At 41.0% G+C, this 27,004-nt stretch overlaps 1 long non-coding RNA gene across 1 annotated transcript in view; it reads right to left on the bottom strand.

Moving 5' to 3' along the window:
• Positions 1-10,834: 10,834 nt before the first annotated feature.
• The window catches only part of LOC122173931 (uncharacterized), a 299,080-nt gene continuing 282,910 nt past the window's right edge, over positions 10,835-27,004 (bottom strand). The window contains exon 7 of the long non-coding RNA XR_006174983.2: positions 10,835-10,991. This is a non-coding gene — a long non-coding RNA (uncharacterized LOC122173931). The remainder of the gene's footprint in view (positions 10,992-27,004) is intronic.

Below are 27,004 nucleotides of genomic sequence, written 5' to 3'. Positions count from 1 at the left end.
AATTTCACAGAACTTCTAAGTAATTATAAAGGACTTTTTTCAATTTCCCACGTAATATCCTTTCAAAGTTATTCTGTTTTCTTTCCCTCTGAATGCATATTCAGAGCATGCAGATTTGTAGGCACACAATAAGGAGCTGATTTTGAAAAGAGGTAAATAAATTGCACTGGCTGGAAAAGGGCTTCTTGCTGCCCTTTTATTATGATGTGCACATAACTTGCTACAAATTTGTGACTTTGCATTTCTATCACAAAGACAAATAATATTGTCAATCCTGTTCACATTTCCTTTTGGCAGTTATATAAAAGGAATAGTCAGGGTGCCCCAAAAGCAGCTTTAATTAATTCTATTTATTAAGGTGAAAGGAGGGTTTTTTTTTTCACAAACAAAAAGGGATAAACAGACTGAGTAAAATGTGTGCTCTTGTCCATAAGAATGTATTTGATGCTGCTTTCTGACTTTAGGGTGCCTACCACCAGTTCCTCAGAGAGATGAAAAAAACTGGATTTCAGAGATGTGTAAATGTACAGGATCTTATTAGACCTCTCAAAAACTGAAGAGGACAAGTGAGGCCAGTGTGCAGTAATGCTGGAGCACAAACAATGGAGTCCGTACTACTCAAAAAGTGAGAGAGTAAAAACATATGATGTATGATGGACTCATTGGTGACGTGTGGGGCATAAACTTTGCTTATGTGTATCTGATTAGACAAGGGAGTCATTTCCCTGGCACTGCAAAGCTGACTGGGGCAGAGAAGCCCCTTCTGCAAATAGTCCATATCTGGGAGTAGTTTGGAGCTGGACTGGCCCTGGGCATAGTCAAGTGCCGATCATAGTATCTATTGAGGCCTGTTCTTCCTCAGCTCTCCATGGCACCAAAACGAAATGAATTATGGCTGAGAGAAGGACATCGCACATCTCATGCTGCTAGTAAGACTGGGAAGGAGAATGGTAGGTGGGTGTCTGCCATCATAACTACTGCTATGCAGAAAAGGTGAAGAGATTATTCGGGACAGAGGAACATTCCTGCCCTAGAGCACAGTAATGGGTAGAGGAGTACCAAGGAATCTCACGATTCTCTGAATTTGCGTACTTTGTCAGTGCTGAGGACTGTGGTGCACTGCCTTACTTGGCAATACTGCTGCTTTAGACTTTTCATAGGGGATGTAGCTACCAGCAGTAGCTTCAACTCAGCTCTCCTCAGGAGGAAGGCGAGTGAACCCCATACCGAGGAGGAAGAGGATGAGAACACCCCTGTGGGGCAAAGGGAAAGAGGCAAAGGATGGGGAAACCCTACAATGCGGGTGGGAGCAAGGAAGACCCATCAAAAGTGGTAGAAGGAGAAGTGGGTGAAGACATCACAGGGAGGAAGTGGAAGGGGGGAAGCTTAGAATTAGAATAGAGAAGAGGGGCAATGTGCACCATGAAGGAATGAGCAGGCCACCCAGTCTGTAGTAGATGGAGTAGCAAGCCACTAGGCTTATCCTCCAAGATGGTACCAGGTAGGAGGAGAGTCAGGGTCCCAAGGGAGAGGTAGTTTTAAGCAGGAAGAGTCAGAATGTGGCTTTATGCGGGAGACTTCTGGAGCCTTTGCAGGTTTGAATAAGGATTGACATTTTCGGATGTTTATCCAGACGTCATATCTTTTGGGTTTTCCCCCCTCACCAGTTTGTACATGTCGTTTTACTGCATTGATGGAAAGCTTTGTTGCCCTTGTATACTTTTACAACGTTATATCATTGTGAGGAAACATCAGGTAGGAATACAAAGGTGAAGGCAATACATGAGGCAGAGGATAAAGAGTTAGTGGATTTGGGGCCTGACAGGAAAGCAGACCTGAACAGCGTATCAGTTTGGGGACTCTGATAATTGAGGTTAAAAATATTTTTAAATCCCCTAAAATTCACCAGAATGGCAAGTGGCTGTGGTGGTCCACAGGCTCCTGGCTCATTTGGAAAATTGTCTCTGCTAGCAATTCTCAAGTGTTGGTAACTATGTGCGTGGGTGGGGAAAAAGCCTAACCTTTTGAAGGAGAGATGGGTGTACCACAGATCATTGTGGGCGTGATCCTCTACCCAGAGAAATGAGTGGGCAATTGGCCACTTAACTCCATGAGTGCAGGATTGAGGTTAAGGTACCAGACCAAGATCCTCCTAATTTGTTATCTTCCAGGGATGCAGGAACTCTGAGAACAGTTAGTTCTGTGCCTATCATGGCTTCACTGTGGAGTTAAAAACCCTTAGACTTTCATCCAATCTACGTAGTTGTGCGCTCATTGTTCAGGTGACAATTAAAAATGAGAAGCAATGCTCTGTGTTTGGCAGAATAGTAATACAGTACTTTATTTTATTTTCCTAGCTAGCTTGGGCCAACATTGCTCTGATTTTCCTTTTTTCTTGCATTTGTACCTAAAAATACCTCCGCCTTTTTCATATCTTCAGAGTCATTTTTACAGCAGCTCTTATTAGCATGGAATAAATAAGACATTCTCAAAAGGTCTGAGCTTTCAGAGTGCAAATTTTCTTTGTCAGTTTAGATTTGGGTCACACTCATTTAAACATGTTCACAAGGCATTTGTATTTAGCCCCACGTTGGTCCACAAGTCAGATTGCTGAATCTACCACTGGTGTGGTGTATTATTCACAGCCAAAGTCCCAAGATATTTTTCTACTTTACTTTAAGGGAATAATTATTTTTATCAGTGAAGAATGCTACCCACTTGTCTGCAACTACTGCTGGAAAAATCCCCCATCAGCTGCAATACAAACATCAGTGATGGGAAACAAATAATGCAGTGTCTGCTGCTGCAATTAATTAATAGCCCATTTTAAAATCTCTGTCTGGGAGCATAATTTGGTAGAAAAATAAAAGCTCAGATCTACAAATCCATGAAAAACACCAATCTACCACTGGCAAAAAATGTGTACCCTTCTCAACCAGCAAAGGATTTAGCAATTATGAGAGAGATGTTTTTAAAACTATTTTTTTAGTCTATCTATAAATTATTTCTGCATCTATATGAAATCTAGATCCAATTCCAGACAAAGACTTTGGGGAAAGCATGCCAGGAAGGAAAGCTTGAGTTTTTGTTTGAAAAGTAAAGACATTTTAAAGTGTCAATTTCCTTAATAATGCCACACTTCAAATACCAACTTTATCTGGAGCAGATAAATGCAAGTATATATATAACCCCCCCCCAAACTCCCCCCTCCCAACCCCCCCCCCAAAACCCCCCCCCCAAAACTGCTGGGCATTGTGTGTCAGGGCAGCTGTCTGTAAGGTAAAAGTTACTCTCTATGGTACTTTTGCACTATTGGTTTGATGCGGTAATGTAGACACTAGGCCAAATTAGCGCTCTGTGGAAACCGAGATTCCTGGAGTCCCCACTAGTGACAATCAACAGAGTTATCAGATGTGAAAAAATACATTGGCCAGCAGAGGGTTAAACTCTCTGAGTAGAGACCATTGTCTAGGTGATTGTTTAGCTCTTAAAGCAATAAGAACCTCACCCTGACAGGGGTCTTTAGGGGTTACCACAATACAAATAAAGAATAGATAAATAGAAAAGGACAGGTTCTTCTGCCCTGCAAGACCAGCCACCATACTCTGGAGGGCTCACTGCTGCTGAGCCAGCCACTTCTGACATATCAGTTCCCCCAATCCAACAGGAGTGGTGGGCCTGTGGATGCCTCTGCCATGCCTACAATAGGAGCCCCCCACCAGAAGACCACTACATGATGCCTTCCTGTGTCTGCATTTTGGCAAAAGGTTCCTCTGGTGAAAATGCCTGCAAGTGAGAAATCAGCCTTTGGAGCATGCAAAATTAACTTTTCCCCCTTGCCCTCACCCTTTTTGGCAATTTAAGATGCTTCCCCTTGTCCCCAAGTTGTTTAAAAAAAAAAGGGGCTGCACATAAAAAAAAAAAGATTCATACAGCTAGACCAGATTCTCCCCCACCCTTTTGTAATATTATGAAATAACTGAGATGTCTGCATTTAAAAATGGTTACAGATGATGCTCACCAGCTATTTTTTGAATGCTCTTTGCTGTGCAAAGTCTGTGTAATATTTTTAGTAGTTCCTTATAATGTCAGCTTTCAGGCTGTGATAAGGTATCTCAGCTATTTCATATTGCATCGTGTGGAAATCCAGCATACAAATTACTGGCTCAGATAGGAATATTTTACACGGAATTATTTAAATTGGTTAAGCTGTTTCCAATGTTACAGGGGAAGGTGGAGTGGGTTCTTTTGGTTTCACAGGCATTTTGGAGGAAGATTTTATTTTTCTGGTAAAAGGAGGCCATCCCATTCTGGGGTGTAATCCAGACTGCTGAGGGGTTGAATCATCTCTTTAAACAAGGAAATTTTACATTTAAGAGCTATTTTACCTTTGTTGGAAGCTACATTCCTTCCCCAAGAGGAGATTAGATTACATACCTGCCAATATACACTAGATACGTTCAGTACTATGGCCCTATCCAGATCATATAATTGTCAATATACCACAGATACTGTCCTTTGTCCATGGAGTGGTCCCAGATCAGATATGCAATTGTTACATTAATTAATGGACATTAAGGAACTGATATATCTCTCTAGCTATATAGTAGTTTCATGTATATAAATACGAGTATATTTTCAAATTGTGTGTGTGCACATAAAAAGTCAGTTAAAAGCATAACTGGCAATTTGCAGATCTAAATACCTAATTTGCATATTAGGCATACAGTTGTGCACATGCATTTACAGAAGTCAGGCCCTAGAGGTCCAACAAACACACAAAAGAAAGGAAATTCAGAGTTACTGATGACTGGAACTGTATTAGAAGGGATTAGAACCGTGAGTGGATGATCATATGTAGAATATCACATGAGCTGCAATATGTTGGCACAAAGGAAAAATTAAGGATAGAGTAAGATTTGCCACAAACATTTTGTGACCACTCCCCACAAAAGTAATGCTAATCCTGTCAGACCTCCCAGACTTCACTAGGAATTTTGCCTAAATCTGCAGGATCAAGCTCATTTGTGTGTTCCTTGCATTTGTGGGCTTTGATTATACACTATTAAAGGGACATGCTCAAAGTGCCAACTTTAGCTATTGCTAGAGGATAAACTAAGGTGTTCTAACATAGTAAATCAGCCTTGTTCATATCACGCCCTTTCAAAAAGGCAAAAAGGCAGGGGCTGTGCTGATCCATGGCACAATAAGACTCCCCATCCAGAATAGGGCACCTTCGGGTGCTATCATAACATAAATGATTAGTAACAATACAATAAACACAACGTTGTTTACCAGGTGAAAAAAGAAAGTTGTTTGCTGAAGGTGGGGAAGGTACCCAACTACCATTCCTGCTGTCCATACTCAAGCAAACATTCAGGCTTTATCTAATCTGGGGAACTGCCCTGTTTACAGCACTGGTGCCCAGGGTTGTTTATAGCAGCTTGGTCTGTCTGCTGAAATCCCCAGTGTAGACAAGGCCTATGCATAAGAAGAGCAGGATTTGACTCACAGGACATCAACTCCAACCCTGTACATTTCACTCATCAATAGCATTTTCATGGGTTTTTTATATTTAATAATATTTATTTTCACATTCAAACACTTGGCTGGTGCATTTTTGCCTAAGAGGACAGGAATACAGCTAATTGCTTCTTAGTCAGCTAGAAGTTTTCTTTGTAACTAATAACTGTGTGTAAGATCTTCTAGCAGATACACCGGGATATTATTGACTAAAGGTCACTGTCTCCAGTTGTTCCATCTCCCATTGGGTCGATTTCTGCACTTGGTGAGCTCAGCAGGGATGCACTTGGGTGGATCAGCCGAGAACTTGGCCTGTTGACAAGAATTCTGCATGCAGATCCAGGGTGAGAGCATCAGCTAGAGAGATTGGCCCCTAAAACTCAGTTTTGATTTATCTCCTTTACAGGTCTGAGAGAAAGGAATTTTTAAATTGTTCATATAAATTTTCTTTATTTTTATGGTTTGATTAAAACATCTACTTTTGTCTGCTTTTAGGCCAATTAATACTAATGGCCATGGAGGCTTATTAAACAGCATTAATAACAGTATATATGGTCTAAAATTAAAATTGGTCATTTCTGTACTCTTGCCTATTAATTGGAATTTTAAATCCACCACCATTCAGCTCATTAAATAGAATAGTGGGAAGGGAAAGCTCTTATTTTTTAAACTATTCTTTTTCTTAATGTGTTCCTTTTAAGAAGCTAAACTAATTGTTATTATACTGACAAGAGGATTATTTGACTTAATTTAATATGCTGGATTAAGTTCTTAGGGAAAAAAGGCACCAGAATGTACACAACTGGAAAGGAGAGTTCTACTTTCTTGGTAGAACATCAGAGCAAGCTCCACCTGCCTTTGGCACAGAGCCCTTCTCTGGGATGATTTACAGTGGAGCTGGTTTGGGGCATTATCCTCAAAGTATGTGGGCAGGAGGCTCTTCCTCCATCTTGTTATTGGAAGAATATGCCAGGGGCTTCTGGTAGCTACTGGGTGACACCCAATGTTTGATCAATTGATCACCCTGGGACTGGCTGGCCGTATCCCACACAACCATTAGAAGAAGAATGGGGGTGAGGAGAGATTGTACATGGGAGGGGTGCAATGGCATAAATTGCAAACAGCAGATGTCTCTTTGGTTGGTATTAAGAGAGAAGAGGCAGGTCAACCCAAGAATTGTTCTTCCCAGCTTGCTGCAGGCTCATGATGTTGGGGAAGCAGAGTTTGATGATAACTTTTGTCCTGTGACATCTAGAGGATTAAGAGGCAGCTGAATTATGAAAGGTGTTTGAAAGCCATAGCAGAATACATAGCAATGCCATGGAAGAAAGTGGTGAAATAACTTAGCTGCAGATTACTGGGTGCATCAAGTCTGTTTTGAGGTTGGACTTTTGGCTCGTCAAGCCCTTGCGGCCACACAGGAATGGACCAAATGACAAACAATTGCTATGACCGACTGTTCAGCTAAGCACTGAAGAAGAGAAGATGACTGTTTGGGAGGCCTCTCATTGCTTGTCTGGGCATGAAGACACTGCTAGATGTGGCACAAAAAAAACTATGGGCTGGTTTAACATATTTTAGACAACTCTTTCCTTCTGCGTGTAGGGAAGCAAATGGATTTCAGGGATAGAATAAATTGGGGATCCCAAGACTGGTAGTATCAACTTTCATAGGCACTTTGCTTACATCAGGAGTGGGGCTAATACATTTATGGGTCCTGGCCCTCACTTGCAGTCAGGAAGTGCACAGCCTTAAAGTTTCAGAGTAGCAGTCGTGTTAGTCTGTATCCGCAAAAAGAACAGGAGTACTTGTGGCACCTTAGAGACTAACAAATTTATTAGAGCATAAGCTTTCGTGGACTACAAGTGGATTCCTTAAAGTGGATTCCTTGATTTGTTGCTTATCCTACCAGTGCACAAGTATCCTTGATGCTTCTCTATTTCCCTTCACCTGAAAAATCACCACACACTTTAAAAATGTTGAGTCTCAAAGCACCTTTATGAGGTACATCAACATTAATACACATTTTACAGACAGGTAAATTTAGGCACAAACTGCTCCAAAGTAGCTAGTAAAGAGTAGCAAAAACCAGAGTCCTGACTCCCAGTCCCATCTTCGAACCACTGGCCCACAACCCCTACAAAACAAATTAGGGTATTTCTTTCATTCTAGTAAAAGGATGGACCTGTGACTTTTGGGTGAGGTTTTGCCCATAATCAGTGATGGACCTGTTCATTAATATATTCCAAATGGGATGTATAGTCCAAACTTGACCCATTTACAGGGATTTCAGCAACAAAGAAAAACAACAAAGCTTACCCTGACTTTCTTCCCAGGCTGGTTGCTCCTAGAATTCTTTCCTCAAGACTGCTCAGCCCACATCTTGTGCCCTCAGAAACACATTCCACTTCCCTTATATCTAGCTTGGACAATGAGTCACAGCACCTTCCTCAGCGAATCATTGGAATTCTCTGATCCCTTTCCAGGCAGCACCAAGAACTGCTAAGGTGGTTGTGTGTTTCAGTGATGCATGATATGTAACAGACAGAAAGCACACACTGGTTTCATAAACTGTCAGGAGCAGGGCTAAGTCCATTGATACCCCAAGTGTACAAAAATACACACTGCATATATATGTAATTGAGCTCAAAGACTGAAAAATTTCAGCATTGGAATTAAAAAAAAATCCTACGTCACTTCGGTCAATATTACACTGAGCAATAAACTAAACAAACAAACTAAACAGTTTTTCATTTTAGAACAGTAATTTTACTTCTTTAAAAATTAAACTAGAATTCAATAGAGAGATCATAGAATCATAGATTATAGGACTGGAAGGGACCTCGAGAGGTCATCGAGTCCAGTCCCCTGCCCGCATGGCAGGACCAAATACTGTCTAGACCATCCCTGATAGACATTTATCTAACCTACTCTTAAATATCTCCAGAGACGGAGATTCCACAACCTCCCTAGGCAATTTATTCCAGTGTTTAACCACCCTGACAGTTAGGAACTTTTTCCTAATGTCCAACCTAGACCTCCCTTGCTGCAGTTTAAACCCATTGTTTCTGGTTCTATCCTTAGAGGCTAAGGTGAACAAGTTCTCTCCCTCCTCCTCATGACACCCTTTTAGATACCAGTAAACTGCTATCATGTCCCCTCTCAGTCTTCTCTTCTCCAAACTAAACAAACCCAGTTCTTTCAGCCTTCCTTCATAGGTCATGTTCTCAAGACCTTTAATCATTCTTGTTGCTCTTCTTTGGACCCTTTCCAATTTCTCCACATCTTTTTTAAAATGCGGCGCCCAGAACTGGACACAATACTCCAGCTGAGGCCTAACCAGAGCAGAGTAGAGTGGAAGAATGACTTCTCGTGTCTTGCTCACAACACACCTGCTAATGCATCCCAGAATCATGTTTGCTTTTTTTGCAACAGCATCACACTGTTGACTCATATGGGCCATGCTACATTGTTGGCCTTAGGAATCCATCCCTAAATCTTTTGGTCCTTCTGACCATATACATGGGAGTAGCTGTCATGCATTACTATTGTAAATATTTGTCATTTTCTGATTCTTGAGAACAGCAGCGTGTTGTTATACCTTCAAAATTCCCAGAGAGATCACTGGTTTATCTGGAGAAAGAAGTCTACCCTATTTTGGGTTCATGTTGATGAGAGAAGGATACTTATTGGATTCATACCTCATGTAAAAATGCCTTTGCAAATGATAAATCCAAATATTCCTTTGGTGATTATTCTGCACTAAAATTAATACCAAATAATGTGCAAGCAAGCAGGCAGGGCTTTTTGACTATGATTACAACATTTACTTCTCTTCAGGAACTGCTGGAGCTGTCTACATAAATAATACCATCCTATTATCATTAAAGCAGTAGATTCATTTTATAATGAACTCTTGCAGAGAGAAATTCCATTTAGATACTACTAAAGTTTTCTATGTGCCTTAATCATCTATCACATACTTTAAGGAAAGATCTGATAGAATTTAGCTTCTATTTTTTCTTCCAACCCCTTTTCATGAAGTTATAATGGTTATCAGGCGCATTGGAATTCCTCGCATCTACCTAGAAAAGAATGAGCACTTCTCTTTAGTCATTCAACCTGACCCCCTATTTAGTAGTACAAAGCAAAGCAAAGCTCAAAACTTTTAACTTGCTCTGCGTTTGAAATACACACAAGTACAGATGCTGCAGGCCATTGTGAACTGTCTGAGATTCAGAAAGATGTTCCTAATTCCGTTTTTTTTTTAAATCTTTCACTGCTCTGTTCCGACGCAGCAGCCTTCTCTTAATTAAGTGCAACCTTTCTATGAGGGTATTGGCCCTTCTGTAGCGAGGCGCTGAATGCAGAGGGCAGCACCAGTAGTGCAGTTTGCTCCTACTACTCTGTATGATTTTTAATAGGCGATATGGAAGCGGTTAAATCCAGGAAGTTCTGCCTTGGGTCCATGAATTTGACAAATACAAATATAGTATTATTATTTTCAATTAATTTTAAGTCAGTGACTCCTTGTTTTCTGCTACAGCTAACTAGATAAACCCTAAGACCTGAGAGGAACAGCAACACCATGGGAGGAAGGGGCCTAAGCACTGAAGCAACCATAGCCTTAGAATTACTGAGCTGTTCTTACCACAGCAGTGATTCTCAAACTTTTGTACTGGTAACCCCTTTCACACAGCAAGTCTTGGAGTGCGACCCCCCTTATACATTAAAAACACTTTTTCATATATTTAACACCATTATAAATGCTGGAGGCAAAGTGGGGTTTGGGGTAGAGGCTGACAGCTCACCACCCCCAACATCATAACCTCACAACCCCTCCAAGGGGTCTGGACCCCCAGTTTGAGAACCCCTGTACCACAGCTTGGCAGTTGAAAGCCAAAAATAAAGACGTAGGGGGGAGGGAGGAAGGCAGTTTTGTTGAAGACCGAAATGGAGTAGTAATTATACTGTTAACAAGAACCCTTAAACAGAAATAAAGGTAACAATGCACAGGCCTTTTACTGTCAACTGAAATTACACTAAACCTTTTCTTATTCACTTAACTGCGATGCTGCTAAAGTGAGCTCTTGTGGAGTGGAATCACAAGTGCTGCCTTCCATTACAGTTTTTAACTACAGCACTTCCAACCATACCTAGATGTACAGTTCACACCAAGCAAAAGGCCAGGTGATAAATTATGAAACAAGGATTCCAGGAACAAGCTAACATACTGAATGGAAGTACATCTCTTGGCCCTTTCTCCCAGGCACAGTTAAGTCAACATTTTCAGACAGTCTTACTTACAATTATTCTGTTTTCACTACTACACCCTTTGTTAGAAAAGAGGCTTCTCATCAGCTGACGTATTGCTATCTTCATCTCGTATATTACTGTGCATATTTCTTTGAAACACTGAGCCAATTTCTGTCTGGCAAAGGAAAACTAAGATTCAGAAAGTAGGAGATCTGCAAAAGAAGATTTTAGAAAATCAAACCAACCATTGACATGAAGACATTAATTACATTGTTCAGGCAGAGTAATTTGGTTAGGACTAAACAAACGTATAGAATAGTTTCCAGTTTCTCGCATCTGAGCTCAAGCTCCATGCATGTAACAGTCACCGGAAGTGACTTGGCATGTCATTGCTTCCAGTGGATTGCTTTGACTCTGCGGATATTTAGCTTCTAGCATTATCTATCTATATTTTAGAGGGCACACTATTCATAGCACTACGGGCTGGAGGGGTGACTCATAATAGCCCTTGCAGTGTTGTCAGCTGTGTGGGACTATTTTTGTTTTCATAGCTTTGCCGTGAAGTTTCTCTCAACCACCACAGCAGGCCCATAACAGAGACATGATTGAGAGAGTTTTTTTTAAACTAATCTTAAAACCAAACCAACCCAACCCATCTAGTCAACCTTTTCATTTGACTTGACCCAACCTCCTTGATCTAGTCCCCAACCTTTGTGGCTGCTCCTTGGCACTCTTGGAGGCTAAATGAACCCAGCACACGGGAACATCCCTGAACTATAAGGAAGTTCAGATTTGGATCAGAACTTTGTGGCCTGGGTGCATTTTTAAATATACCCCCTGTCCCCTGAATGGTCAGTATCCACTTCGTCTATAACCTCATTAATTCCACATCTTCCAGATATATAGTCAGTTAAGGTACAAGGGTATCACCAAACACTGTCACCATGATCAATGGGGAAAATTCTGTTCCCATTTACACCAATGCACACCCAGTGTGACTGCATGGGCACAGATGAGAACAGCATTTGCCCTCTGCATATTTCTGTAATAACGTAGTTAATTCTCTCTAACCTACTTCTCCCATCCACAATTTGAACCATTTAATTGATTTTTGCCTCGAAACTGAAGACTTGAGTTCTCCTTTTCTTACCCCCAATGTAAAAATTAGGGCCGGTTGAAAATTCTCCATCAAAACTCTTTTTCTATGACAAATTGGGCTTTTGACGAAATAAATGTTTTGCAAAAAGTGTTTGGTTTCCCCAGAAAATGTTGACTTTTTGTTGAAAAACCAACGCCCTGAAAATTGAAATGGATGATGTAGTGCAGATAGGCTGCCCAGCTCCTGGAAGAGAATGGAGGCACAAGGCACCCGAACTGCAATTCCCATGAGACTGTGGTGGCATTTCTGAATTGAAATGTTCAATTTCTGACATTTTTCAGATTTTGTTTTTTCAACAAAAATCAAAAATTTCCAGGGGGAAACACCTCCTCTCCCCATTTTCTGATCAGCCCAAGTAAAAATATAATGATCAAACAATCTAATATGTAATATACCCTTTAAGTGTTCTATTGACCAGCTAAAGAGTGCCTTGGAAGGTTGCAAAGCATATGGAGTATGAGTTTATCTAAATAGGGGTGCAGATTTTGTCCTTCATCATGATCATCAAGCGGTCTTCTCATCTGCTTATTAGCTGGATGACTTTGTTCATCTTACAGGTAAATGTGCATGCATTGGCCTCTATCTGTGATCAGTCTGATCAGACAAGTAAATACACATTCCTTTGCCTGGGGGGCGGGGGGAACCCTTTGGTCTGTTTACAGACTCCAGAACATGATATTGCAAGACACCTTTTAAATAAATATCATGACCACAATGTGTGAAGTGTATTGAGCTGGTCAGGCCGACAGAAATTTACTGCGACATACCAGGGGACCCTTTACTGGGGTGCTCTGAGGGTCACATCCTGAACACTGTGGCATAATGGTTTCAGATCTTCACAGGGCAGTGCAGAAGGGTGGGCCAGATATGGGTGAGAACAGAGCTGAATGGAAAAACCCTACCAGCCTGGGTAACAGGAGGCTCTTGTCTACCTAGTGATATTTTTAAAAACATCAATCTGAGTCGTGTTCATGTTTTACCATCTTTCACTTCAATTATCTTCTTTATTTATCTCGAATAACTTTGCTTTTTTTTAAAGACAAGTCACCAATTCCAGTTCAGGTTATGTTGGAGATAATCACTGCTGGGGGTTCCCGTTGGAAAGAAACCAGCTCTTGCCTTCAAGGAAGGAAGAGCAAAGTAGAAGTGGCAATATGAGCATTCCCAAGAGGCATGGGAACTGCTGAGCCCATCTGCCAGGCTGCTGGTTGTGGTCAGATTGAACCTGCAAGATGCCTAAAGACCTGGATCAGGGTAGAGCATGCTTATTGCCAAAGCAATGGGACAAGGCCTTGGAAGAGAACTACAAACAAACAAACAAACAAACAAAAACAAACACCCACTCAAAGCAGACAGTGCTCCTAGGAAACATCTCTGATGAAAATGCTGCCCATGAGATATAAGGACCGTCTCTGGGCAGTGTGGAAGAAACAAACAGGAACTCACTAAAAAGAAACAGCATTTTGTTACCAAAACTACAGACTCCAAATCCAGGCTACTCTGCGGAGCCTGAAGGAAATGGACAATGACTGCACAGACTCAATCCAATTAGGAAAAAAGATTTAATTTAATTACTTTTCACAGATCTCAGCCTGCAAGAACCAGTCAAATGCAGAGATAAAGAAGATAAAGGGGTGCTTTAGGCATGAACATGTTCAGCAAAAGACAGCTAAAGAAACAATACGATTGAACAATTTAGGAAAATCTATGCAGAGGCAGATATATTTCTTGTCCAAGTTTACTTACTCTTAAGTAGAGTGTTCTGCCAACTTTGTTCAATTAGTTTTGTCAGCTGAAAGAACCCTGAATGTGCAAAGCCTTACAAAGACACATGAATAAACTGACCGAGACAGGTGAGGTTCAGAGCTAGGCAAAAAGGCAGACAATTTAAACTGACAGGGATCACAAAAGACATCCTGACTAGTTTAATATCCCCCCTCCCCCTTTCCCACGAGAAGAGCCATGGACCTGCAGGGGACTGATCATCGTGGAGGTTGTTAAGGAAATCCATTTAACAAAGAAAAATAAACATTTCTGGCTGTTCTGTGCACAGGACAACAGAGCCCATGTCCAGCTGTCACCTGGAGTTGTTTATGTGCTGGAGCTCTGGGCACTCTTTTCTGCCCTGCTGTTCTTTAACCTACTTTAGTCTATACAGTAAATACCCTCCTCCCCCATTTTTGTTCTCCTCTGAAACTGACTACTTTCAAATGGATGATCATCACTCCAATGGAGATGTAGAAAGAGGAACCGTGTGGAAATAAAATTCAAGAGGGCTCTTGAAACATTTTAAAGAAATTTGGACTCAATTCTTCCAACTTCACATTGACTAATAGCACCTTACTCCTCAGAACCTTAAATAGTGCCACTGATTAGATAATATTCCCCTCAGTGTGGGTAAGGGTTGGAAAAACTGGGCCCTTTGAATTTTCATAAAGAGATTGCAAATTTGACACTCCAAACTTGATATAAAATCGATGGAGAGGCTCCCTCCTCTGCCCTCTATCAGGAAGGGTGGAGAAGAGGAAGTAATGGGTGGGTTTCAAATTTGGCTGAATGACTTCTGGTGTCTTTAGGGGGGAAAAACACAAAGCTCCCTCTGGCAGCAAATGGAACCAAGGAGAGAGAAGGGGAACTCTACTAGCATTGGATATTCTACAGTGAGAACTCTGGCACTGGGTTCCATGGGGATCAGGGTCAACAAGATGAGCTTAACTTCTCTGCAGATTCGCATTCCAGTGGCAAGAAATCAGGCCACCAACCCTAGATCAGGTGTCTGGCCCAATCATATATGGCTGAGGCCATCATAAGCCATTCCAGTTCCAGATTGGACACAGAAAACTGGGGAAAAAGTGTTTGGTGAGGCATGATGCTCTCACTTTCACCCCACTCAGACTAGAGAAGAAATTATCTGTCCTTGATAAAGGAGTGGGCTAGATGACTTAATAGTTCTTTCCATTTCTAACATCCTGATTTTAGGCTGCAGAGTCCCAGAATATACAAGATGACACATGGGCTGGAACCATCTTTACCTAGTTAGACTGCAGTTTTCATGAGACACTTTTATTTCTATCTAAATAATATATTTTCCCACTCTGAACCCTGAAGTGGCAACCTAAATGTGCTTTCAAAGGATGAGTCAGTCTAAACTCCTTGGAGCACTAAATTGCAGAGGGATTTTTCACTACACACTTTGGGTCTAGCAGTACGAAAGGTCAGCACACATATCTTTAGGTGTGAGTATGAGATGAAGCAATGCTTAAGCTTTTAGCTTGTTTCAGAATGCTTTCAGGTTAAGCCTTATAGCAGCTGAGAACTTGACTAGCTTTCATCTGCTGAATGATACTGTTAAATCACGACCTGACCATACTGATAATCCTGCACGCCATCTTTCACCCTGACCTAGTGCAAAAAGAAAATTAGGAGGTAATAGGATTGAAAGAGGGCTTCTCTGCGAGGCCGAATACACATGCTCAGAAGTTTTTTCTTAAAGCTTTTATGGCATTTTGAGTTTCTCTAGAAAAGAGGCCGACAGACTGGCAGGAGTCATAATATGAGCACAGAGGAAGGGAGAGAAAAAATGTCAGAAAATGAAAGATGACATTAAATGCCGAAAAAGAGGCAAACAAAAAGGCCACCAGGAGAAGTGCTGAAGGTGAGTGATGTGATAAAAATTCTAACTCTATCATGTGCATTAAGATTCTTTGGCCATAACAGACTAGGAGAAATGTATGTTAAAGATTCCTCGATTTTGCGTGTGCTAGTTTGTTGTTGCTATGCAGTCCAGTTTGGGTCAGTATATTTGTTCGCTATTAACATGAATGATTAGGGCATGTCAATGTCTCTGTTGCAGAGGTAACAGAGGGCTCACTCTCGCTGCGTAGCAGAGCATAACAAAATCAGGCAGCACTAAATCAGCCAGCTGCCCCTTGATATCATAAAATCAGTGACTGAGCTTCTTGATGTCCAGGGGCAGAATGAAGCCGTTATATTTATAGTTTATTTCAGCACTGCTTCTTCAGGTCTCAGTCAAAATCAGAGACAGAGGTTTAAAGCAATAGGGGAAAAGAGTGAGGTGAACTTTTCTGAACTTCTGGAAAGGCTCAGTATGAATGAAAAATCAGGGGAGTTCTTATTGTCTCTCATTTTGTGTTGCCTGCCTCTAACTAAGATGGGGGCTTCCAAAATTCTGATATTTCTCCATTGACAGTGCTAATTTTCATAGGTTATTCTTGCTTTTGTACTATTGGCTTTCTTCCTGTATCTTTAAATTTTGGTTCCAGATAATGCTATTGGAACGATCAAAAATTCTCATCCACTTTGTCTGTGAAACAAACAAATCCCCAAACACTTCTTTATGTGCATAGATGGACTATAAATATTTTAAGTTTCACCTTGAAAATTGATATTTAGGGCCTGATTTTGATGTTACTCACACCAGTTTTGTACAGTATTGGAATCACTCCTGACTAACCCCAGTCGGAGATAAAGCTAGAGACATTTGTTTTTTAAAATGTGTGTAGCTTTCACTATCTCATTAAAAGCTGGTGAAATATTACTACTATTTATATTATGGGAGCCTAAGGAATTATATTTTCAAGACACAAAGAAATAGGTGCTTAGAAATCCCTTTCTAAATTAAATAGAATTGATAAATGTGGAATTTACAGATTCAATTTAATCCTTTATCAGTTGTGGTTTAAGAAGGGACAAAGGGGGGAGATATTTTTGTTATGCCATAATTTGATTCCATGCTGTTTTTAATCACTGGAGGAACTGGACAACCATCACAGTTTACTGGTTGGTATGTACAGCCATTAAAAATAAAATCAAACTCACAGTAGCCCATCTAGCAACATTATCCCTTACTTTGACCAGAATAATACAAGTTCAAAATAGTTTAAGGTCAGATCAAACAGAATTCTCGATATAGAAGTAGGTGCGAAACTGGAGGATGTACTTTACTACATACAGTCAATACACAGCTGCTCACACACTGCAGGGGTGAACCTTGTATAAATGCATACAGAGAGATAGTAACAGATACAAAAAGGGCAGTTCGAAGCAAACTTTTTTTTTTTTAAATCAGAGACTTTAAAAGCTTTACTAACATATTTCAATCACTCATTGGCCAATATCTATAGCTTTTCATGCCAAGGACAGGGTTCTTTTTGATTTGTTTCATCAGCAAATCAGAAGAGATACAAACCATTCTTTTTTGCAGGTAGATAAATACACCCCCAAATCACAAACTCTGTAAAGGAAACAAAGGCTCAAGAGATATTTTTGTTTAGCGCTAATGCCTCAAACATGTGTATAATCTGTACAAATTTTATGAGGCCTTTGCTGTACAATGGTTTCCTCAGTCATTCCAGTTTCATGTGTTCATATTCACTAACACTTTACATTTATTTACAAATACCTAGGAACAATCAATTAAAATGAACTTCAGGATATCCCTGAAAAATGCCATAAAGACATTTCTGATTTAGCAAATTCAGCTTAGAATGCACTTTGGTCTCAGTAACACCAGTGGAAATCAAGAGTAATTCCATTGATTTCAATCATCTTGAATTTACACTGGTGTAATTGAGAGCAGAATCTGGCCTATCATCCAGGAATGGAACTGGACAAGGACAGAAGATGAATTGCAATAACAAATGTGAATAGCAAGCAAAGAAGGAAGATAACAAGCAGAGCACAGGTATTGGGCTGGTACATATCACTTTAAACAGAAATGATGTTGGTAACATCACTGACATGTGCAAATTTGTGGAGAACACACAGCATTTAATTGTCATCTGCCCAGGTGAGGGACGCAAGGAAGCGGGTGCAAGGAATCTTCTTGTCCTCTTGTGCATGAGCTGGGCACAAACATGGGCCGTAGGTGCAAAGACTATGCAAGTCTAGGGATTGGGGAGGAGTGGAACCCTGGCCCTGGCACACCCACTCCCTACTCTCCTGCACTAGCAAGCAAAGCTGTGTCACACAAGGAGTGGGGGAGAATGCACACTGCACTCTCAGAGGGTGGTGCAGCGGCCAGGAACACCCTGCACTCCTGGAGGCATCACTGCTGTCTGGGAATCAATAATTTCAGGAGCTCCTGCTGAGGCTGTGGGCTTTGAAGCTGCCCACACCACTAGATAGACCGTAAGGGCATAATTTAGCTCCAAACTGGATGAATGATTACAGGAATAGTGTAGGATCCAGAGAACCACAGGCTATAAGGGATGAGAAGGACAAAGAGTTCATCAAGCTCTCCTCTGCTAGGAGATAGACTGCCCCCATGCAGGTCCATAGTTGGAACGGTTTCTTGCAAAAACTGAAGGGTATTCAGTCTTCCCAAAGCATGTAAAGATGTAAAATGTAAAATACTGTAAAAGAAGGAAGATTGTTTGGATTATCCTTTTCTCCTAACCTGTTTCTATGTTCCAAAATGACATGTGAAATATTCTACAGGCCTTTTCCTGTGATAATGGGTGTGCAGCACATTCCAGCCATGTTCCCTTTCCTTTGGCCACACTCCTATACTCAGGTGGGTGGCATAGAGATGCTACATCAGCGATATCACACCTGGAGATTCCCCATATGCTGGGGGGTGGAGGCGAGGAGGGGGAATTCCGAGGGAGCTGGTTAAATTGGACCAAACCACTCAGAATATAGGAGAGAACTGGGTCCACCATCTGATATGAGTTAATGTAGTGATCTGTGGTTAATTAATTAGAAAGTATGAACTATAAAAAATGCAGACCCCATCATTCACTTACTTGGGAAGAAAGATGGTAAAACTCAAATCATTTGAAACTGATTTATCCAACAAAGAGGAATTAGGAGTGGAGAATATGAATGCAACATGCGTCTGAGTGACTGTGTACTTCATACTTCATCTAGATTCCAAAGCCTGGCTTAGACATCCTAGTTGATATATTACAAGTCATGTTCTTTATTTAAAGGAGACTAGGCTGAATTTAAAATGTACTCCAATGATCTGGCCAAAAGTTTTGTCTGTGGAAACACCATTCCTTCACAGTTCAGCCCTTAAACCAGTTAAGCATAATTAAGGAATTTACACATGGTCTGAACTCACTTCTCTGTTTACACAAGAGACTGAATAAATATCCCTGTGAGAAGCAGAACATTCATTACAGCAACAGTTTAGGCCCTTGTATTTCTAGGCTGTCTTTGATACAGGGAAATTACTTTGATGTCCTAACACAAATCTATCCATTTAGTAAGCTCAATGTAAAAGCACTGTAAAAATAATGTCAGTAATCTCATGATGAATAATAAATAGACTAATGTTCATGCAACTGCCTATAATAAGCCTTTAGAGGTCCTAGTGCCCTCAAACTACAAGAACAGGTATCACTGATAGCCTGAGATTAGAATTGAAGTTTTATACATACACACATTTTATTAAAAAATATTAAAACTATCTGCTGTAGTCTGCCGCTCTATTTATCTGCTCCCCTTAGTGTTTCTAATATCAGTATGATCACCCAGTGTGGCTTTCAGTGCCCCCTTTCTGCTACTGGGCTGCCTTTCAGTATTCATCTCTTCGCTACAACAAAAGCTGGAGCTTATATTTTGCCAAATGTAGCTTTTTCTTTACATTTTAAAGTGAATTTTAATACTTAATGTTTGTGAAAAGTCCAGGATTGACAGTGCGAGCAACACGAGGGTCTCTGCTTATCCACAAAACAAGGCTGAGAGAGGAAGGATGCTCCAGTGATTAGGGCACTAGCTTAGGACTCAGGACACCTGGGTTCAAGTCCCTGCTCTACTACAGACTTTCTGTGCAACCTTGGGTAAGTAGTTTCTTTGTACCTCAGTTCCTCATGTGTAAACTGGGGCTAATAAAACTGCCCTGGGACCTTAAGGGGAGTTGTGAGGATAAATACACTAAAGACTGAGAGGTGCCCGTGCTTGTGTTCTAAGATTGACAGTCCCTAACCTACTGTACCAATGCTTCAGGCATTATTTAGGAGTCACTCCGTCTCTGTGTCCAGTCAATCTTTCACACGCTGCGACCACTGACCGATTTGATGACTGAAATTGTTGTTAATTATTATTTTGGTTGGTTGGTTATATGGGCAACTTCTACTAAAAACTACAGTGACAGCACACACTCTTCTCTGAGCAACTGTCAAATGCCAACAGTGTTTCAACGCTTTCTACTTGATTCAAGCCAGTTATCTCAGGCTTTGTCAACATGACAAATACAACCCTGTCAAAGAAGCTAGTTACAACTCAGTAGCCCTCCAACCTTGTTTCATACCTGGTTCTCATATGTAGTACTCCCTGAAACGTAATCACATTCTGTAACCAGACAGAAATTTCAGGCCTGTCTAGTGTGGTTACAAAATACAGCTGAAGTCCAGTGCATGCTACAGATTGTGTGCAACTGGGTTAGGGGACAACTGAGTGACCAGATACCCTGATATGGCTGTGTTTGTAAGGCTGACAGGTCCTAAAGGGGAAAGACAATCTTCCAATATCAATCCTCTGAGTCATCCAGTCCCCACCAATTTAACAAGTGAAAGTTTAAATTCAACACAACTGCAGATTAGGGAATTATAAGATGCAACTAACTGTCAGTTTCAAATTTTTAAATGACTGGTATTTTTTCCTGTAAGTATCTGCTTGTAAATTGATTACACTACAGTCCAGATGTTTGGACGGGGGAATGGTCTCAAGTTCTTTTTCCTTTCCAAGTTTCTTTTAGATATTAATAAATCTGTGTGAATTCCAATCTCCCTGGCAAAATGAAGGTTGTGCTCACCTATTTTAGTAATGATTTCCCCTTTCCTGCTCCCCTTTACTATTAAAAAAACCCCAAACTCTAATAAATAAAAGCCGTATCAGTTGCTGAACAGCAATGAACTCTCAACTATTGTATCATTATTTTCCTGAGTGTCTACCTTACAAATTACAGGAATACAGCAGCCATGTTAAAGTGGAATAGTCATACTGCAAAAGCCTGTGTGCGAAGTCACATAGAATTCCAAAATGTAACGACTCTGAAGTGAACTGGTTCACCGCTGATTATTCCAGTTTCACACTGAAGTAACTCCCCTGAAAGCAGTGAAGTCACAGCATTGTTAAATTGGACTAACACCTGGTGAAAGAAGCCTCACAAGTTCTATTCACCTGGCTGACATCTAAATTATTTCTCATGTTGAGATGAGGGTGCTCATCTAAGGAAGTTGCTCATAGCCCATTAAAACATCTAATCCCAGACCCCATCATTTCTCCATTTGGGAAGGTAGACAGTAACACTTATTTGGAACAGTTTTCTCCAACTGATTTATGTCCAGGTATGAGGAAGGATGGGTCAGTGGTTAGGACACTAGTCTGGGACTGTGGAGACTTGAATTCATTTCCCTGTTCTGCCACAGAATTCCTGTGTTTTCTTAAGGAAGATTCTCTATGCCTCAGTTCCCCATCTGTAAAATGGGGATAATAGCACGGCCCTACCTCACAGAAGTGTTGTGAGGATAAATACATTAAAGATTGTGACTTGTGAGGCACTCAGATACTTTGGTAATGCAGGCCATATAAGTAAGATAGATACAGATCAATTTATCTAGAGAGGAAAAGAAAAAAAATCATGTAGAAGAGAAAACAGGTAGATTACAAGGCATGCTTTGACTCTGCTTATTGCCAGCCAGATATATTTGAAATATACATCGTTTGGGTGCCATGGCTGGCCACTAGGGAAATTGGGGAACAGTCACAGTGTCATGAGCTTGACAGAAAATAGCATACCAAACACTGCTAAATCATACTAAATGATCAAAGGTCCAATCCTGAATCCATTATCTTCATAACTCCCACTGATGTAAATGGGAATGGGATCTGACCCTGAATCAGCATCAGCCTATGAGAATTTGATGGCATGATGCAATTTCACTTGTCCCAAACTGTTCTGACATCTCTAGATGCTTCAGGAGTCCCTGTGGCCATAGATATTGTTGCTTGTGGTGCTACAACATGACCAAGCTATAGCAAAGCTTCCTGTCAGATAGCTACACCAGCCTCCCTTTCTGCCACCTGTAGTGGATCCACTGCCTCACTGGGCCCAGAAAGGCTTCTTTCCAACAACTCCTCTATGCTCTCTTTAATCCTCTCTCGCTCTTGCTTCTCATGCCCTTCTATTCCTGTTGATTCAGGAGAGTATTGTAAGGTCCCAGGTGATAAATGCTGCTGCTTTCAGGTTTATTTTTGCGTGTTGTGATACACTAATCCATAACCTGATAGAGCTGTTAGAGTCATAAATTAGAAAGTGAATACAGCGAACTCCTAGCTATTAGATCCCATTTTTTTTGTAATGTGCTGGAAGGTACATCTGATGGATGGTAGACCACCCAGGGCAGCTCCAAAATTCACTTCGTTCTTTGATTTGTATAGATCAAATCACAAATGGCAGAGATAAGTAATGGAGAAAAGAAAACATCCCTCAGTCCTTGCAGTCTAAAATGTCCCCCATGCAGCTCTTTATTTATCTGTTTAAATCCATATGTCAATTCACCACAGGAATTTTAAGCTGCTCTTGCTAATATATTAGAAGAGATACCCTGATTACGTTGTCCTCATTAGTACTGTATGAGCTACCCAGATATAATTGGAGCGCTCAGTGAAGTAGTTGCTTTTCCCAGGTTGCAAATATTGAAACCTCTCATTAGTTTACCTTGCTATTGACCCCTGTCTGCCTAATCAGAGTTCTGCCATCTCAAAGTACAGTGGATGAACTGCTAAGAATACAAGCCAGCATATTGCTTTTGATTTCTGATGCTTTGCTCCAATGTGCCATGCTAAGCAAGTTTTCCTGCATTGTATGTGGAAGACAAGGCACTGTGAGCCTGGAAACTGATGTTAAAAAATGATGTGACCTGATAACATGTCAGCAATGTAAAGATTAGAAATGGTCTCTGCAAACCATAGGAAAAAAAATCATCCATCACAACTGCTCTGCTTCATATTTTCACATTTCATTATTTCAGCTGGAAAAGCCGTGAGATGAGGTTGTTATGCAATGGCTTTGAAGCAGGAGTCTGCCATACAGTGCACTGATGCACTACGTCAGGCTTATGACTACAAGATATACTAATACAATACTTGAGTATTCTACAGTAACAATGCCAACCAATGAACTAACAAACAATATGCCAGTTGTAGTACAGGGTGTACAGACCAATACTGTAGTGTATTTCTTTAAGGATGACAAAACTGCCACTTTTGTACCAGAAAGAAAGCAACACTTACTTTTTTTTTTGGCTAGAAATGTTAATAGATATTCTAACAGGGTCACCTACACAAATGAAGTGAAATGGAGGGCCAACATAGGGCCCATGACAAAGTATCCCATGAAGAATGAGTATGTGTTTCGGGATATTTTATCAACACCATTTAGTCAGCTGTCTGGTGTACCTTTGAAATAAATACCAGAGACAGATCACCAGCGTCTGTAAATCACATAGCACCACAGATTTCCATGGAGATATTCCATTTTACACCATCTACACATCTGACCCTAGATATTGAGGGCTAAACATCTAATGTGGATATAGCAAGTAACTTCTTCTGGCATATAGCTCCTGATGGCGGAAACAATGAATTAGATGTTGGGTAAGCGATGTAACCACTATCATGGCTGCATCATCCAGAGATGTCAAGTGCATCCATCCAACCACCATCAAGATGATAAAAAGGGGCAGTCCATAACTAGAGGGCACTCTGTTTGTTCTTGAGCTCCACAGGGGTGGGACGGGGAGCTCACAATTCCAACAATGAAGACTTAAGTTAAACTGCCCGGGACCACAACTTATCCTGTTTTACCAAAGAAGAATCTTTTGGTTCACTGACACTCTAGCAAGTAACTGGTTCTAAATTAAATTAGATGTCTGAATTAAAAAAAAAAAGATCTTTACTAGCTAGGATTATCACAAACTTTTCTGGCACAGAGAAAGGAGTGTCACTGTTTAATTTAAAATTTTTCAAACTGGTTTGTGGCAATTGCTGTATAATACTTTGGAAAAAAAATCCCACCACTACTTTAAAATACCATGTAGTTTCATGGCACTATTTAGTTCTAAACGATTATATAATTACATTTGTGAATGTAATCCTGTGGGGTATTATTCTAATTATAGACCACAATCCTTCTTAGCAGCTTTCAGAGAAATAATTTGCGTAATGAAATGAAGGTTTCCAGTTGCATGAAAGAAACTTGTCTGTAAATGACAGGAGCTCCTTAATGGTATGTTCAGACTTTGGATCCACTGACAGAAATCCTCTTGTGTGTGAATTTTGGGGGTTCCCTGGTACAGACCAAGAGACATATTTGTTCTGTTGGGTCAAACGGAACATCTCCCCAAAAGAAGCACCTTGACCATAAATACTAAGTTGTGACTTGAAAGAATGAAAAGGGATTTTAAAAGCAAACACTATACCACTAGGTAAAGCACCACCGTGGCCTTCAGGATAGGCACTCACCTAAACTGTGATCTTCACAGCCAAGAACCACCGCAGGAGCGGCGGCTCATGCAATCAGTCTGCTACCCTGTGCCTTTGGCTGAGCAATATTCACTCTACTGCACCCATCATCTTGCCATCGCACCAAGTACCTAGGACACATTATCTTATGTACCTTTTGAGAACACAAGCCATCCTTTTGTGGGATCTGCATGCCCCCTACAAAATAAGCAATCTTGTTGGCAGCTAGAAGTGTCCACAAATTCTGTAATGTCTTTGAGACACAAATGGTGCCATGTAATGGTCCTCACTCAGGATCTGGTTGGGGAACGTGGCCTAGTGGTCACAGCCGCAACTCCTGACTATCAAGAGGGCTGTGGGGAGGGAAGCTCCTGCTGGCCCTCCCACTCCACCGGGCTCTGACCCAGGGCCCTTCGGGCTACCAGTAGTCTGGTAACCCAGGCTGCTTAAGGCTGTCCTCCCTGGGCCTTTTCCTCTCCCCACGCCCCCTCCCAGGGTCAGCTTAGTCCAAAGCCATCCTCTGGTGGGGAAATCCAAACCAAAAGAAGTAATAGGGAATTACCAATATCCTAGGTCCACAGGATACTTCCCTCACTGGTTTTCACTGGAGTGTGTCCTTCCTTCCCTCAGGGAGGGCCCCTTTGGGCAGCTGTGTCAGAGCCTTTAGGCTTCCCTCTGCTCTGCGCTGCTGGAGCTGCAGATTGCAGGTCTGCTCACCTCCAGCTCTGCCACCCAATTCCCTGCAGATTCCTCCAGCAGATGGAGCTGCAGATGTGGTGGGGCGGGGCTGGCTGAGCCCAAATAATCCCTTAACCCCTTGTTGCCCAGTGTGGGGTTTGTACACCCCATCACATGCCAACAGTCACCACCATGGAATGCTTAAATGCCAGCACTGCTGAATAGATGGACTTACAGTAGCTAGAGATGGAAAGACCTGTGAGACCATCAAGTGCATCCTCCCTCATGTGTATGATATAGTCCCCTGGTTAAGAACACATCAGCTATTAGATGGTCTACTTGCTCTATAGCCAAAAGACAAAGAAGAAATTAATTTAAAAAAAAAAAAAGCCTCCTTCACTTATTATATTGGCTGCTCACTGAAACCCTGATTCCAAGAAACACAATCTTGCCAGCTTGAGCAAAGCTACAGTGCTATTCTAACATGCAACATGTGCATCAAAGCAGGCAGCCAAAAGAGCAAACATTTGCTGAGGGCAAGTTTCCATCCAAATGGCTGCTCCTCCTCTTCTTAACTGCCAGGAGTTAAGGTAATGAGCTTCTGAGTTCCAAAATGAACTCCCCACACACAAGCAGGTACATAAAAAGGAGTTTGTTTTTTCTCTCTCTCTCTATAGGTCATATCATCCATTTTCCTGTGCAAAGGTGGTATTTGAAATAATTGATGTAATGAAAGCCAACCGTTATTATTTCTGGCAATAAAATGTCCGTTTTGGAACTACAAGCTTTATGGAGGCGATGCTTCCTGCAATAAGGCTTTTGTGCACTGCAGACATAGCATCGTCTCCCACATGTAACACTGGAAAATATCTTTGTTACTAACAAGTTGGCAGGCAACCCATGACTGGAGGCATGGCACGAGGCCCATCTTCATAGGAATTGCATCATTGTTTTAATACATCCCATATTAAAATAAAAACAAACCAAAAACTTGAAGCTATATAAAGAGGTTTTTGGCCACCTACTATGCATAAGTTATATTATGCACATATACATATTACATATGCATGCGCATACACACACACAGTTTAGAACTGCACCTGCTATTTCCTTTATTAAGATAAAAAAGGACACATCCTGTACAGATTAGAGTAAAAATTCACCCTAGTGTAAGTGGGCATAATCTTCCTAAAGCCAATGGAGTTAAACCAGGGCTGAATTTGGTCCTTAGGCTTCAAAGCAGCTGGGACCCAGTGCACACCACTCCTGATCTATCTCAGCACGTACGGCCAGTTAGTCAGTGTTTGCCAAGTTTCTCTGCATCTGTGAGGGTAGCTCAAAAAAGCAACCACACTGAGACAGTAAGGTAAATCCTGGATTTTTAAACTTTTAAATGCAAAAATCACTCCTCTCTCTTTTTGAAATCCAGAACTGTTTTGACGTGTACATTTAGGAATTTAAATACATATTCCCCTTAGCCTCCCACCGCTCCTAAACGTCAGTATGCGTAAGTTCTGGGAAATATTGTTTTCAAATTAGATTTAATGCCATTTATATGTTCATGTACTGTATTGCCAGATTGTACTTGGAAACAGATTGCAACTCATCATGGAAACAGCAATTTGTAAGTGGGATGTTATTGCAAGCAAACAACCACAGATGGCTAATACAAATAATAGCAGTCCCACTGTTTGCATTCCAGTGTGCTACATATGAATATACTCTTTGTACACACCTTGGTGATTCTCATTATCTTCCATAAGAACATCACTGTTTAAGTATCCGTATTGCTGCCTTTACTTCCTATAGAGATAACAGCTTGCAGTTACTGGGAAAAAAGTGACATAGTGAGCTAAATTATCTGCTACATTGTGGTGCCTGAGAAGATTATGC

The sequence above is a fragment of the Chrysemys picta genome, chromosome 14 (genome assembly GCF_011386835.1).
Source record: "Chrysemys picta bellii isolate R12L10 chromosome 14, ASM1138683v2, whole genome shotgun sequence".
In the NCBI taxonomy this organism is placed as follows: domain Eukaryota; kingdom Metazoa; phylum Chordata; order Testudines; family Emydidae; genus Chrysemys; species Chrysemys picta.
Note: the sequence above shows the minus strand (reverse complement) of the source record. Positions and strands in the feature narration are given on the sequence as shown.